The following is a 16,966-nucleotide window of genomic DNA, read 5'->3' as shown; positions in this document are numbered from 1 at the left end:
TTTCATTGAGCTTCTTCAGTAATTTCTGATTTATTTCAACTTCTGAAAACAAAGGTTTCTTATTCTGAGATTTCAAATGGATTCATATTGGATTTTTGAAAAGTTTTCTGGTTCAAGCTTGTTAAGGGTCACTGTTCCACTGAATTGGCGAGCTGTTTTCAGTGTCTTAATTGCTGAATCTGGTTGACTTATGCTGCTGATTTCTTGCTGATGCTCTACTGATTTCTTCCTCTTTTCTTTGCTCTTTTAAATCTCCTGGTATCTATTTCGAGCTTCAATATTGTGAAATGAACTTGAAGAGTGAAACAAAAAGCTAAATTTGAAGCATGGCATTATTCTACTTTTAATAGCATTGCTTTGATTTTCATTTGAAATTTGTTTGTTGTCACAATTGATTGATTTCTGGTTCAAGTAAATGAGTGCTATCAGTGCATTTGGCATAGGGCTACTATGAAACTTGGGTAGCACTTTGTCCATTTGCATTAGTAGTTAGACTTTGGTATTGTATAACTGAACTTCAGCATGATTCTGAACTATTATGAAAGCTTGACTAACATTAGGTCTAGTCAAGTATTAGATATATTTTATATTCTCTTTATTCTGAATTTTAATTGAAGCTTCTGTCTGCACTCAATTTTAGTTATCAGATCATCTTTGCTCTGAAATGTTATTGAAGTTGTTGTCAGCTTGTTTCAAATACTGAAGTTGAACTTTGTTTGAGTATAAAGGGCTATAGGGTGAGTTAGAATATATGACAATTAAGAGATCTGGTTGTTATTTACATGTCATTTTCATTTTTGATTCTGGTACTCATATTCTTAAAGAATGGGTTTAGGTTGGTTTTTAATCCAATAATCAGCATGTTGTCTTTTGTGGATTGAATGGTGTTAATGTTGAAAAGTTTTGGTTTGAGTTTCCATGAGGAATGTTCAAGTCTAGATGTATTCGAATCCAAACATAGACATTTAAAGTGGCCAACGTTGGGCTTTTGGGCTTGTCCTTCGATCCCAGTGACTCACTCATTGACCACTGGTTTGTTTCAGTAGCCAAATCAGTCCAAATATGTATATAATTTTGAAAGCATGAAGTTTGATGATTAATCGGTGTTGACGTTTAAAATTAGAGTTTCAATTTACTGAATCGATCTCATTTCTTGGTATCATCAGTAAGTGACATTATTTGGGTGTTCTGAATATTTGGGACATGAAAAACTGGGCCTCACACAGTCCTAGTTGCAAGGTATGTTGGATACGGACCTTTGGGTGCTTTTCTTATCAGAAAATTGGGCTTGCTTTAAGCCCAAAACCTGAAGACGCTTTTAAAGGGGTTTCGTTCTTTAGTGTCCGAAATAATTTCCTTTTGGGCTTTTAACTTTCTAATGCAATGCGTTTTAGTAATCTAGTAATGTAGAATCCTTAGCTTAAACAAGTAGAAGCTCCACAAATTTCCCTTAGTTGATTAATTGGGTTCTTTTAAAAGTAGATTGGAGGTGTGCCATATTAGGCAACTCAAATAGTTCATGACCCTCCAAAGTTTAGTGTGAATTCCCTTTTAAAGATAATTGAGGTGCGCCGCGCCAAAAAAAATCTCAAATGCGTGGCCCTCATTTAATTATTTCTTTTAAATCCTTAGAACTCGAGGCGTGCCTGTAAGCACGTGATTTTTGCCCTATATGAGAATTACTCCCAAAAAATGCAAAATAAAATAATTTTCCTTGGTGTGCAATTTTGAGAATTTTGTGACATTTTTGGATAATTATTTGTATTTGTCTGTGCATGTTTATTTGTTAAATTAATAGAAAATACAAAACTATGTCGCATTTTGCATGTAGGATTTAATTCTACAATTTATTAGTAATTAAGTTTGTTTACAAAAAATGAAAATTACAAAAATAGGCATCTTTTGCATTTTTAGCATTTAATGTCCAAATATACAATTTTATGCTTAATTATTACTTAATTGTGCGTTAATTGTTATGGAGAGTTAATTTGCGCTTTTATAACTTAATTTAGTTCTTAATAATAATTTAAGTATTTTTATAATTTAGTTTTAGAAAATAAAAGAAGAAAAGAGAACAAAAATACAAAGAAAAATCGGATTGGGCCACTTCTTCAAATTTCAACCCCAGGCCCAAATAATTGCCCAACCTTCCCCATGACCCGGTCCACTTCAAACCGGGTCAACCCGGTCCGCCCCATTAACCCCAAAATGACCTAACCGTTCCTAATCTTCATTTTTCATTTTTTTGAAAAAACCCTAAAGCTAAGAACACAATCCCCCCCCCTACCTTTACTTCTTCTCCGCCAAAACTCCAAACACACAACCATGGATGCCTTAGCCTCCCATGGTTGCCCTTTCCATCTCCTCACGCCCAGAACAAGCTCCAACACCACCGTCGCCGCCTCGTCGAGCTCGAGCATGAGCTCGCATGGTCGTTGGTCGCCTTCTCCGTCAACCTTCTCCAAAACGACCTGCGTCTCCTCCTTCACGCCACTGCTGCTGCTTCCGCTTCAGCTTTCTTCATCCCCGTATTCCTCCTCGACGACCATAGCTGCTGAATGCCGCAACAGTCGACGACCATAGCTGCTGTCTGCTCCGCCATTGTTGTTCGCTGCAGCCTTCTTCACCGCAGCTGCTACTGCTCAAGCAGAAGCTTGAGCAAACAACCCGGGCTGCTGCTGTTTCTGCCTTCATCGAGGCTCGTCGCTGCTGCTTCTCCTCCTTCTACCATGGCAGCTGACGCTGCTTCTCCTCCTTCGACGAACAGCTGCTCTCAGCCAAACGACCCTACTGTGCAGTGTGCACGTCGAGCAGCTTGAGGCCTCTACTGCTGCGTCGTTTGCTTCACTTCTTCGTTTGCTGCTTAAATTCGCCTTCATCGTCGTTTGTTCGAGCTTTGGTCGGAGTTTGTCGAAATAGTCCATACAATCGAGTTCGTCGTTGTTCATCCCCGGTTAGTTGGTTTTGAGTCTTATTTTTGTCCATATTTCGTTTTTATATTTCTCGAAGTTGAAATCGTTAAATGTTTGATTCTTGTTTTGTTTGTTGTTCATCGTTTTGTTAAATTTTTAGTTTGTTCATGTGCTTTGTTGAATTAATTTTCAGATTTCAAATGGAAATTTAATTAGTTTGTTTTTCATGTTTATTTTATGTTTGTTTTATTGTTTAGGTAAAAATTTGTTAGTTTAATGTTTGTTAGATTCAAATTGAAATTTAATTAATTATTTGTTCAATTTGTTTCATGTGTTTTATGTATTTTCAGAAATTGTTAAACGTTGTTTTAATCATGTGAATCCGTCATGTTTGTTGTTTAAAAATAGACTTAGTTCATGTCCATCTTTGTTTAAAGTTCATGTTTAATCCAGTGATTTAATGTGAGTTCATGTTTGTTTGTTTTTTTGATTTGTTGATTTAGTTTGAATCATGTATTTTGTTGTTTGTATTGTTGTATCCTTGCTCATCCATTGATGGCCTAAACTAACCAGGATTGGTTCCCAATATGGTTAATTCATTCCATTAATTTTGAGTTATATTGTTCATCGTGTTCGTGTGATTTGTTGTTGAAGATTGTTGAGAAATTGGTCATCTTGACTATATTTTGGTTAAGTTATGATTAATTGATTGTTTAGAGCTGATGGGGGTAGTTTGGTAAATTGCAGTACGTTCAGGGGTAGAATGGTAAATTGCAATAAGGTCGGAGGGGTAGTTTGGTAATTGAACATTATTATAATTGTTTATATAGGCATGAGGGACAAAATATAATGGGGTGGTGTTTGATATAATTGTTTAACATAATGGGGGACAAAACATAATGTAGTGGAGGAGAATATTGCATTTGTTTATGTTAGGCATGGGGGACAAATTATAATGGGTTGGGGATGTTGTATTTATTTAATGTAGGCATGGGGGACAAGGTTTAAAATAAAGAAAACATTAGATAGTGGGGACAAAGCATGCCTTGGGGGAATAATTTCGGGTTGGGGATTCAAGACTTGTCTTGCTATATATATAGGGTCATTTGACACATTAAAAGGGGGTTGAACATTATTGAGAGGACTTAGAGATTATTATTGGAAGAATATTTTTGAGAGTAATACATTCTGGAAAATTTCAAGAGTGTTAGAGAGTAAAAGAGAAAGACAACTTGAACTTCTACTTGAATAAATTCCGTTTGTCTTTTCTCGAGGGTTATTCAAAATCAGTAAATTACTGCATCTTGTATCCGTCTCTCTTCTGCTTCGACTGCGATTGCACTTTGGTGTTACTGATTTTTTTCAATCCGTTACTGGGTTATTCTACTGGTTGTTACTGGTTGGCGGTGTTACTGAACCTGCTGTTGTTGTGTTATAACTGCTGCTGACTTCTCATTCTTTTGTTCTTGTACTGCCATTTCCAGGTACACATTTTTACACTCTCGGCTTGAAGAGAAATGAAATATTAATCAGGCTTTGTTCCTGTTGAATTCCTCCTGTTTAGATCTGTGTTTGAATAATATTTTCCTTTCTTTGTATAAAAATGTAGTTGATTGATTAAATGAGTAATGATGTCGCATATGTATAACTTCTTCATCTAATAATGTTAGTTTTTATTAATCAAAGAATAGTTAATCTGTTTTGATATTATGATGTGTCAATCTCATGTTTTAGTGTTATTAAATAATAGAATATAGAATGAAAGCAGTTTTTCTTTGTACAAACTCGGTCGCAATTTTCCATTCGCATTAGCCGTAAACTAATAACTAATAAGTTACGTTTTTAGTATGTAATTAATTGAGAAATTTTCTTTTATTTTTAGAGACAAACTTAATAGAAGAAATGTAGTCACTGTAGGTTTATCCTTAAAAATAAAAATGAGACGAGTCTCGCCAAATAAATCACACATCACTGGGGCCCTCACTAAATACATAACCATTGACTAGACTTTGGATTTGGCCGTTTAATGAACCTTCACGGCCTCTTCCTAAAATAACAATACGTTAGTCTCTTTAGGACGCGCCTTAATAAGTCTTACCTTCTTAAACTCGGGTGCACATTTATGTGACCCAAATCCAAATCTCAACGGAGTCGAAATGTGTCTCTAATCACGGGTACATTGATTGTGACGTGGTTCGAGATGCTTGTCCATGGCGTTGCAAATTCCTTTTAAAAATAAGAATGAGATGAGCCTCGCCGAATAAAAATACAAAATTGCGGGGCCCTTAGTAAATATTTGCTTTAAAATTGCTTAGACTTCGGGATGGACCGTTTAGCAAAACTCCACGGCCCCACCCAAAGTAAATGATACGCTAGTCGCTTTAGGCGCGCCTTTAATAATTTAATTTTCTTAAAACTCGGGTGCACATTTATGTGACCCAAATCCAAATCTCAACAGAGTTGAAATACGCCAACAACCACGGGTGCATTGATGTGACGTGGTTCGAGATGTGTTTCCACGATGTTGCAATTCTTGATAAAAATAACAGTAAATGATAAAAGCGGTTAAAAGTTAAATTTTGCACATAGGTTCGACATATATTAAATCAGATAATCAAGCCGAATATGACAGTTGAGCGACCGTGCTAGAACCACGGAACTCGGGAATGCCTAACACCTTCTCCCGGGTTAACAGAATTCCTTATCCAGATTTCTGGTACGCAGACTGTAATATGGAGTCATTCTTTTCCTCGATTCGGGATTAAAATTGGTGACTTGGGACACCCTAAATCTCCCAAGTGGCGACTCTGAAATAAATAAACAAATCCCGTTTTGATTGTCCTTTAATTGAAAAAAACTCCCTTGTACCCTCGCGGGGGCGGAAAAAGGAGGTGTGACAGTGCCATTTAGCAAATCCTCCATGACCCTCGCAAAGTTAAAAATGCGTAGTTGCTTTAGGCGCGTTATTTTAATAATATTACCTTCCTAAACTTGGGTGTGCATTTCATGTGACCCAATCCAAATCTTAATAACATTGAATAAAATGTGTTTCGGATTGCGGGTGCATTTCATGTGGCGCATCCCAAAGACATCTTTTAGACGATGTTAAATCTTTAAAATAAATAAAAGCGGTTTTAAAGTTAAAATGCACATAGGTTCAAAATGTTTTAAAATCAGATAATTAGGCCGATAATAATAGTTGAGCGACCGTGCTAGAACCACGAAACCCGGGAATGCCTAACACCTTCTCCCGGGTTAACAGAATTCCTTATCCGGATTTCTGGTTCGCGGATTATGATACAGAGTCAATATTTTTCTCGATTTGGGATTTGAACCGGTGACTTGGGACGCCATAAACTATCCCAAATGGCGACTCTGAATCTTTAAATAAATAAATAAATCCCGTTTCGATTGTCACTTTAAGTTGGAAAAACTCCCTAGTATACTCTTTCCGGGGGTGTAGATTAAAAGGAGGTGTGATAGCTCTGGCGATTCTGTTGGGGATCGAACCCAGAATATCTGGTTCAGGGTTCAGGAATTCGAGCTTAGATGAAATGTTATAGTTGGATTTATTAATTATCTGATTTTGTTACATGTTTGAGCCTAATGTTCTAAGTGTGCTTTTACCGCTTTGATATTATGTGAACTGTATATAAACTGCCATGAAACCCATCCTCTCTCTGAGTCTTCTAAATCATGGAGAAGTGTGCACTTCGTGTGACTTCTTTTCTATTAGAGTCATATCCCAAATTTAGAACGAGGTTCGGACAAGTTGCAAAGCCGGTGAAACTTCTCTATTCCCGGTAGGCTGCCCCCCTCGGCTTGAGTTGTCCGGTCAGGTAAGCTAGGTCTAGAACAATAAACCCATATTTTAAATCTAGTATAACAAGACTTCATGTCCAATCCCTATTAGGAACGTTTGCTTGCATCACGTGCATTTGACTTTGGAGACTCAACACAGGGGTTGGGTCTGTCTCGGACAGGTGTACCAAAAATGAAAAGACCATCCTAATACATCTTACTTGCTACTTGTGCATTTATTTGATTTGGATTTGCATGCTGACCGGCTTTTGAATAATGGGAGAAAGTTGGAAAAAAGAGAATAACAATGTGAAGGTTAAGTGAGTTAAATCGCCTGTTTTGGAAAACCAATGTCCAAATGGTACTGAAACTCTGCCCAATTTTTTGAGAAAAAAAAAATAGTTTTGTTTTGAAAATAGTTGGTTTTATTTTATTTGCCAGAATTACGCCAGTTTGATTCTCACCGGATGTGAGATACGTAGGCAACCCCCATCGGATCCAACTTCCTTTTGCAAAAATAGCCCAAAAAGAACAAATTTTATGTTTATTGCAAATAAGTAAGGTGATGTCATTCTTGTCAAAAATAGCCGAATGTCCTCTCAAAAGGGCGTCGAAAGGCAGTTTTTGCAAGAACAACTACCTTTAGTCATTTTAAAGGTTTTAGCTGGTTAGCCGACACAACTTTAAAATCTTCGTTTTCGAAGTGCTGAAAGTCCGTATTGGCAAAGCCGGATATTTTTTTGAAATTTTGAAAAAAAAATGGTCATTTTTCTTGAGTCAAAATGAGTCATAATTTTCTTTTAATGAAAATCACCCATATAAATGTGCATGATGAGCACAACTCAAAATGAATCTTTCTCAGTCCTGAAGAGATCCCTTTGGAGCTACATATGTGGTGGCATGATTTGGGGGAAGATAGCAGAAAAATTATGATAAAAGCATTGGGCGGTCTTGTCGGGCTCTTGAAGGTTAAGCCGAGAAAGGACATAATTGAGGCCTTGATACCATTTTGGGACCCAACACATAATGTATTCCACTTTGCTGATTTCGAGTTAACTCCTACACTGGAAGAGATAGCAGGCTACGCCGGTTTCGAGGGGAATCTTAGAAATCAATACCCGATAGCACCGAGAACAGTAACCCCTCACAAATTTTTGGACTTGTTAAGCATCAGTCGGGACATCTGAGATGGAATTTGACTAAAGGATTTTGTATTGTACTTTTTGTACCGACGTTACGGGAATCCCCGCGGATTTAAGACGTCAAATACCGGTCTTACTCATGCAGGAAACCAAGACAAGTGGGAAGCTCGGAGAGGATTAGCTTTTATAATGGCGTTCCTGGGTACTTTGATTTGCTCCAGAAAAGACGGGAACATAGAGTTAGGACTCGTGGGGATAGCCGACTTTATGATGAAAAAGGCAAATGGGACCATAATGCCGATGATTTTGGCAGAAATTTACCGAGCTCTGACCCTTTGTCGAGAAGGGGGTAAGTTCTTTGAAGGGTGCAATATGCTAGTACAATTATGGATGGAGGAACACCTTTGCCACCGTCCCAGATACTTGAATTGTGGTATGACTGGCCTCGAGTGCATTGAAAAACATGAAAAACGGGTAGAGGGTTATAAGTTCCCGGATGGTACGGAAGCATGGCATTCTCATTTGAGATCTTTGACTGCAAATAAGATCGAATGGACATTCGGGTGGCTCTCGGTCAGTGAAGTAATTTACATGTCGACTAAGGTATGTTTTCGGCTATTGATGGGTCTTCGGAGTATCCAGCCTTATGCTCCGCACCGAGTTCTACGTCAGTTAGGCCAATACCAGACCATCCCACACGATGAGGATTTGAGTCGGCAGGTTATTAAGTTGGAACCAAAAGTCGCTTTTCCAGAAGAAAAAGTGCATCGGATTTGGCATCAGTGCAGATTCTTAGAGCTTAGAACCCAAGTACGAGATATATCCAGAGGCGAGGTGGAGCCTAGTTACACTGCTTGGTATGGTAAAAGATCCCGAGTTCATCATGAGCCCGAAAGGCCCGCAAAGAGACCCCATGTCCAATAGTTCACCGACGGAGCACAGGTGTAATGGAACTGGTTGACCAAAGAAAACGAGTACAGGGCTACCATAAGCAAGTTGGAAAGGAAAGTCATGGACCTTCAGTTTGAAAATGGTTTGCAAGCCGCCGTAGATGAGGGAGAAAAGAAAATACTAACCCAGGAAAATGAAGCCCTTAAAGCTCAAATCCGGAAGATAAAAATAGCTGCTAAAAACCCGGAAAGAAGCCGAGCAGATGAAAGGCTCATAAGCAGTCTAAAAAGGAAAGCCCTTAAGTGTCAGGATGACCTAGAAAATTTTGAGGCCAGTCTGGCGAAAGTCCGGGCTCAATTGGCGGAGAATGCAAAATAGCGGGCACAGTTTGTGCGGCAAATGAAAAGAAAGTATGAAGGGGAAATCACCAGCCTGAAGAGAAAAATGACTACCCTCGAGAATGAGGCAGCCAAGCAGGCCAAGGACTTTAACGCTGATAGGGAACACTGTTATGATTTGATGGCTCGGATGGAGGAAGAAATGAAACAGTTTCAAAATCAACATCTCTATGACACTCAGGTGTTAGAAGCCCGGAATCAACAGGTCGGGCATCTGCTTCAGGAAAAGGGTAGAATCCGAGAGCGGGTCAGACTATTGCCGACTACATTGTCGTGAAATGCCAAACATTTGAGGATATGATTCGCACCATTTTCTTCGAGGTAGTGATGACATTTGTCCGACAGATAATGAGTGATTTGAAGAGGCTTCAAAGGGATCTTGCATATAGGCCCGTGGCGAGACCTAATGATGTCCCGCGGGCCCCAGGAGCATTTGCAGCATTAATGTATTCATGATTTTCATTAGAGTCTATTAGTCTGCATTTTCTTTTATTGGAGTTTGTTAGTTGGTTTTTGATTCTGTTGTTTTCACCTTTCTGTCAGAGTCTGTTGGTCTTGTTTTGAGTCAGAGTCTGTTAATTTCCCTTTTCGAGTCTGTTAATTTTATAATTTGGTAGAATGAGTGGTTGTAATCAAAACTGTTTTATTTTATGGAAAAAATTTGAAAATCCCAAAGTGTTTTGTTATTTGTTTTATGCACTTATCTTCAAGAACTACGCTTGGACTGATTCATGTGAGGTCATGATATGTAGGCAATCTCCCTAGGATTCGACCATAACCAAAAGAAAGAAAAAGAGTGATAAAAAAAGAGGAAGAATAAGAGAGAAAAGAAAAAGAAAAGAGAGAGAAAATAAGAAACAGTGAGAAGTAAATAATGGCAAAGCAAGAAAGAGTCATGAGAGAATAAAAACAAAGAGAGATCAAGCAAGGAAAAACAAGAATGAAAAAAAAAAGAGAAAAAAGAAGTTGCAAATGGAAATAAGGAAAAGCCGGAATGACGCAAGCAACTGATCAAATGCATAACAGTGCATTCACTCCTCAAATGTGCGGTTGCCTATCTGTTAAAGCCCTAATCGCTAACAAGTTTGTTATTGATGAAATTCTAGTTGAGGCCGGTGGTTAGTTTGATTGGCATTCTGGCAACTCACTCCTACAATACCCGGTCTAAAAACAAGTTGAACATGGCCAACCAGGAACTTGAGGCAAGTATTGTCGATTCGTCGAAAGAGGTGGAAGAATCGGAGGTTAATCTGAAAGATGAGTTGTATAAGCTAAAGCAGCAGATGGTTGAAATGTACCAAACATGGGCAAAAGGGCACCCACCGCCAGTTTACCCCGCCAACCCTGCTTTTATCCCGCCATTGGCTCAGCCCCAGGAACCTCCCACTGTGAACTCATCTTCGGCCTTTCCCCTCTACCAACAATGGTACGACACCACTTCCCATACATCACAAGCTCCACCACCCAAACAAGTCTCGTACCCTCCTCCACCAGTCACTCCTATTTTTATAGCACACCCACCTGTTGCATTATACCGATCCTCTAGTGAGCCCCTGTTCCAGACTCACGACAACCAGTATTAACCCCTGGATCCCACTTTCAAGGTTCCCGAACCCTATTCCTACACTCCTCATTTTGACCTCCCTACGGAAACCGAAAAACTATCTAAAAATCCCGAATATGAGGAGATGTTCAGGAAAGTTAAAAGCCTGGAACAGTCATTCAGAGACATGCGAGGGTTGGGAGGTCAAGTAAGTGTGGCCTACAAAGACCTATGTTTGTTTCTAGATGTGCAATTGCCGTCAAGGTTTAAGATGCCCAAGTTTGATTTGTATGATGGGCACGGTGATCCAGTGGCGCATTTGAGAGGTTTTTGTAGAAAAATGAGGGGAGCTGGCGGGAAAGACGAGCTGCTAATGGCGTATTTCAATCGGAGTCTGAGTGGATCAGCGTTGGAATGGTACACTCGGCAGGATCACAGAAGATGGTACACATGGGATGATTTAGCCCAGGCATTTGCTTGTCACCTCCAGTACAATCTCGAAATTATTCTGGATCGTCTATCTTTGACGAAACTTGAGAAAAAGCACAATGAGAGTTTTAGGGAGTATGGTTTCAGGTAGAGAGAACATGCAACAAGGGTTGACCCTCTAATGAAAGAAAGCGAAATGGTGGATTATTTTCTGCAGGCCTTAAAACATACTTATTATGGTCATCTAGTATCAGCTATAGGTAAGTCCTTCAATGAAGTGGTAAAGATGGGCGGTATGGTAGAAGAAGGGCTCAAGACAAACAAAATCATGAGTTATTCGGCTATTAAGGCAACTACCCAGGCCATTCAAAGCGGAATTGGGGGAGTAATTGGAAAGAAGAAGAAAGAGGATGTAGCAACGATCGATTCAGGAGCTTGGTTCGGACCCAGGGGTTCACCTCACCACTATCATCAGCCTCGTACCTACCACCAAACCTATCTCCATACCCCGTATAATCCTCCCCAACACTACTACCCACCACCAGACCCCCATTTTTCTGTCCACCATGCCTAAATGTACAACCAACCTCCAGCCTACGCACAATGGCGTGCACCAATCCCACAAAATACATACCCAGCTCTACAAAATGTCTATCCACCCCCAAGAGCCTACCAAAACCCTCTTGGATCAGGTTTCTGGCCCAACCAAGCATTTAAGAACGAGAGGTTACAAAAGAAGAAAACCTTCACTCCATTGGGAGAATCCTATACCAGTTTGTTCCATAGGTTGCGACAATTGGGTATGCTGAGTCCGATCGAGCCAAAACTGCCAAATCCTACCCTAAGGAATCTTGATCACTCTATGAGTTGCGAATATTGTTCTGGTGGTCCGGGGCACGACACAGAGAAATGCTGGCAATTGAAAATAGTTATTCAAGAGCTCATTGATACTAATCGGATTGAGGTCCAAGCTCCGGAGGCACCCAATATCAACCAGAATTTGTTACCGGCCCATCCTGAGACAAATATAATCGAGATAGTGCATAAAGGAGAGGAGCCCAAGAAGCCTTCACAGACCGTCATGATGATTCGATCCAGTGAAGTCATGTCGATTGAAAGGTCAACAAGTGAGAAGTCAGCGATCAAGTTGAAAGGGACAGACAGTGAACCATCTGCGGTAGGCAAGAAGGGGTTTTCAAGTGGTGTTGTAGTGAAACAAGAAAAAGCAAAAGTGATGGTCCTAGAGGTGGCGAACAAGCCTGTCGTAATTGTGGAGGGTGCTCACACAGATCCTGTCATTATCAAACCTGTAACTCAGCTACCAATAGTCAACAGCAAGGCTGTCCCATGGAATTATGAACGAGTAACAGTAACTTACAAGGGAAAAAAGGTTAAAGAAGAAGTTTGTGAGACACATGGTTTGACTCGATCGGGGAGATGCTTTGCCCCCGAAGAGTTGAGAAAGGCTAAGATTTCCAAAGATAACCCGGTTACAGTGAAGAAAGCTGTGACCGAGGAAGAAGCAGAGGAATTCTTGAGAAAGATGAAAGTGCAGGACTATTCCATTGTGGAGTAGTTGAGGAAGACACCAGCTCAGATTTCACTATTGTCATTATTGATCCATTCAGACAAGCACCGTTAGGCTTTGATGAATATCCTAAATGAGGCCCATGTTCCTAACAAAATCTCAGTAAACCACTTGGAAAAGATAGCTAACAAGATATTTGAGGTAAACCGAGTCACTTTTTCTGATGATGAGTTTCCCGTAGAGGGCACTGAGCACAATAGGGCCCTTTATCTTATGGTAAAGTGCAAAGATTCCGTGGTTACTCGAGTGTTGATCGACAATGGTTCTAGTGAGAACATTTTCCCTCTTTCCACTATGAACAAGTTAAAGGTGGATGACGAAAGAATTCACAAAAATAGTATCTGCGTTCGGGGATTCGACGGTGGAGAGAAAGATTCAGTCGGGGACATAGTGCTTGAGCTTACAATAGGGCCAGTTGAATTTACCATGGAGTTTTAGGTGCTCGATGTGGCTGTTTCTTATAATCTGCTATTAGGTCGATCCTGGATTCATGCTGCAAAAGCGGTCCCGTCTACTCTGCATCAAATGGTCAAGTTTGAATGGGATAGACAGGAAATTGTTGTGCACGGCGAGGATAATTTGTGTGCCCACAGTGATGCCATTGTTCCGTTCATAGAGTTTGAAGATGACAAGGGGCCATGGGTTTATCAGGTTTTTGACACGGTATCGGTAGAAAACATTCTAGAAGGGAAGTGCATTCCAACTCCGAGGGTAGCTTCTGCATCAGTCATGGTAGCCGTTGAAATGTTGAAAAATGGTTTTGTACCGGGCAAAGGTTTGGGTGCATCTCTGCAAGGTATCGTACAGCCGGATTCCCTCCCTAAGAATGTGGATACATTTGGTTTGGGGTTCAAGGCCACAGTTGCGGACATAAAATGAGCTAGAAAGTTGAAACAGAGGGCATGGGTCCTCCCAAAGCCCATCCCACATCTCTCCAGATCATTTGTCAGGCCCGACACAAGAAACGCCTAGCAACAATAGTTCCCAGTTCTGTGGTTGGTCCTGATAAGGAGTTGCTTGAAAGGTTTGAGAAATTATTCGACGAGGTGAACACAGTGGAAGCTGGAGAGGGTTCTAGTAAGGCGGATGTGCAATTTGTTGGGCCTAGTGCAAAGATTAACAATTGGGAAGCTACTCCTCTCCCCACCAGGAAGGAGTTTTGGTAGTTTGCTTTGATTTTTTTTCAGTTTATCTGGATTATTCCAGGATTGTAATTCAGATTCTATGTTCCGTCCATTTGGATGTATAAACCTTGTTATCTTTCAATTTCAATGAAATGCAATTTCCCTTTTCTATCATTTCTGATAGTTTTATTTTTGCTTTTCTTTTTCTTTCTTGTACAGTTCTTTTTATGTTGGTTTCAATGGCATGACATGCATGAAGAATCTCCGGCCCAGTCTTAAAAGCCAATCTAATTTTGAAATAGAAATTCAAGAAATAGAGTGTGATGATGAATCGGAATATGATGAGGATGAGGCCTTTGAAGAGATTAGTAAGAATTAAGCTATTTTGAAGAAAAACACAATCCTAGACTGAGTGATAAAGAAGCAATCAACTTAGGGGACCCAGATAATATTAGAGAAACTAAGATAAGTGTCCATCTTGAACCTCAACTCAGGGAAGAGATAATTAAAGCATTATTTGAGTACAAAGATATTTTTGCATGGTCGTATGACGACATGCCGGGTCTAAGCACTGACTTGGTGGTTCACAAATTGCTCACTGACCCGGCATTCCCTCCTATCAAGCAAAAGTTGAGAAAATTTAAGACTGACATGAGTGTGAAGATCAAAGAAGAGGTCACCAAGCAGTTTGATGCAAAAGTCATTCGGGTCACTCGGTATCCCACTTGGTTAGCCAATGTAGTACCTGTGTCAAAGAAGGATGGCAAGACTAGGGTGTGTGTCGATTACCGTGATCTCAACAAGGCGAGTCCCAAGGACAATTTCCCACTGCCAAATATCCACATTCTGATTGACAAGTGCGCCAAACATGAGCTTGGGTATTTTGTGGATTGTTATGCGGGCTATCATCAGATCTTAATGGATGAGAAAGATGCGGAGAAGACGACATTCATCACGCCATGGGGAACATACTACTACAGGGTCATGCCTTTCGGTTTGAAAAATGCTGGGGCAACTTACATGAGGGCAATGTCAACTATATTCCATGACATGATACACAAGGAGATCGAGATTTATGTGGATGATGTAATCATAAAGTCTAGAAAGCAGTCTGATCATGTCAGAGATTTGAGAAAATTCTTCCAAAGGCTTCGCAGGTACAACCTTAAGCTCAATCCTGCAAAATACGCATTCGATGTGCCATCTGGAAAATTGTTGGGATTCATAGTCAGCCGTCGAGGTATTGAATTGGACCCATCAAAGATCAAAGCTATCCAAGAATTGCCACCCCAAGGAACAAAACTGAGGTGATGAGTTTATTAGGGAGGTTGAATTACATCATCAGGTTCATTGCTCAACTTACGACAACTTGCAAGCCTATCTTCAAACTGTTGAAGAAGAATGTTGTGGTCAAATGGACAGATGAGTGTCAAGAAGCATTTGATAAGATAAAGGGGTATTTGTCGAACCCACATATGTTGGTGCCACCAGAATCGGGGGGACCTTTGATTCTGTATTTGACGATTTTGGATAATTCGTTTGGTTGCGTGTTGGGTCAGCATGATATCACCGGTAGGAAAGAGCAGGTCATCTATTATCTCAATAAGAAGTTCACATCTTACGAGGTTAATTACACTCACCTGGAAAGGACATGTTACGCCCTAACTTGGGTGGCACAGAAGCTGAACCATTATTTGTCATCTTACACTACTTACCTTATCTCTCGTTTGGATCCATTAAAGTATATCTTTCAGAAGCCTATGCCCACAGGGAGGCTCGCAAAGTGGTATATTTTGCTCACAGAATTTGACATCGCCTATGTGAACGGGACTACGATGAAAGCCCAGACATTGGCCGACCATTTGGCTGAGAACCCAGTGGATGAAGAATATGAGCCTTTGAAGACTTACTTCCCTGATGAAGAGGTAATGCACATTGAGTGAGTTGGAACAAGTTGGAGAGCCAGGCTGAAAACTTTTCTTTGATGGAGCTGCTAACATGAAAGGCGTTGGGATAAGAGCTGTATTGATTTCTGAAACAGGACATCACTACCCTGTTACGGCTCAGCTTCGTTTCTACTGTACTAACAACATGGCTGAGTACGAGGCATGCATTTTGGGTTTGAGGTTGGCTGCAGACATGGGTATCTAGGAAGTCTTGGTCTTGGGAGACTCGGACCTTCTGGTGCACCAGATTCAAGGGGAATGGGAAACATGGGATTTAAAACTTATACTGTACCGGCAATGTTTGCATGATCTTTGTCAACAGTTTTGATCAGTAGAGTTCAGGCATATTCCAAGGATCCATAATGATGTTGCTGATGCTTTGGCTACCTTGGAGTCAATGTTACATCATCCGGATAAGGCTTATGTTGACCCGTTGCATATTCAGGTCCACGATCAGCATGTTTGCTGTAATGTGGTAGAAGAAGAACTTGATGGTGAGCCTTGGTTTCATGATATCAAGGAATATACCAGGATGGGGGTGTATCTGGTACAAGCCACAGGCGATCAAAAGAGAACAATTCGGCGGTTGGCGAGCGGATTTTTCTTCAGTGGAGGAGTTTTGTACAAAAGAACTCTAGATCTTGGATTGTTAAGATGCATAGGTGCTAGACAGGCCACAACTATCATGACCGAAATACATTCTGGAGTTTGTGGACCACACATGAGTGGGCACGTGCTGGCAAAGAAGATTCTCCAAGCAAGTTATTATTGGCTTACTATGGAGCGAGATTATATCAGTTTCGTGCGCAAATGTCATCAGTGCCAGGTGCATGGAGATTTGATTCATTCTCCACCATCTGAATTGCACACAATATCTGCACCGTGGCCTTTTGTTGCATGGGGAATGGATGTCATTGGGCCAATTGAGCCATCAACATTAAATGGGCACAGGTTCATTCTAGTGGCCATCGACTATTTCACTAAGTGGGTAGAGGCCAAAACATTCAAGTCTGTAACCAAGAAAGTGGTGGTTGATTTTGTGCACTCAAATATCATTTGTCGGTTTGGGATACCAAAGGTGATCATTACTGATAATGGGGGCTAATCTCAATAGTCATTCGATGAAAGAGGTATGTCAACAGTTCAAGATTACACATCGCAATTCCACCCCATATCGCCCCAAGGCGAATGG

This window comes from Nicotiana tabacum, chromosome 3, assembly GCF_000715075.1.
Source record: "Nicotiana tabacum cultivar K326 chromosome 3, ASM71507v2, whole genome shotgun sequence".
Classification (NCBI taxonomy): Eukaryota; Viridiplantae; Streptophyta; class Magnoliopsida; order Solanales; family Solanaceae; genus Nicotiana; species Nicotiana tabacum.
The sequence above is the reverse complement of the archived record's forward strand: the minus strand, read 5'-3'. Positions refer to the sequence as shown.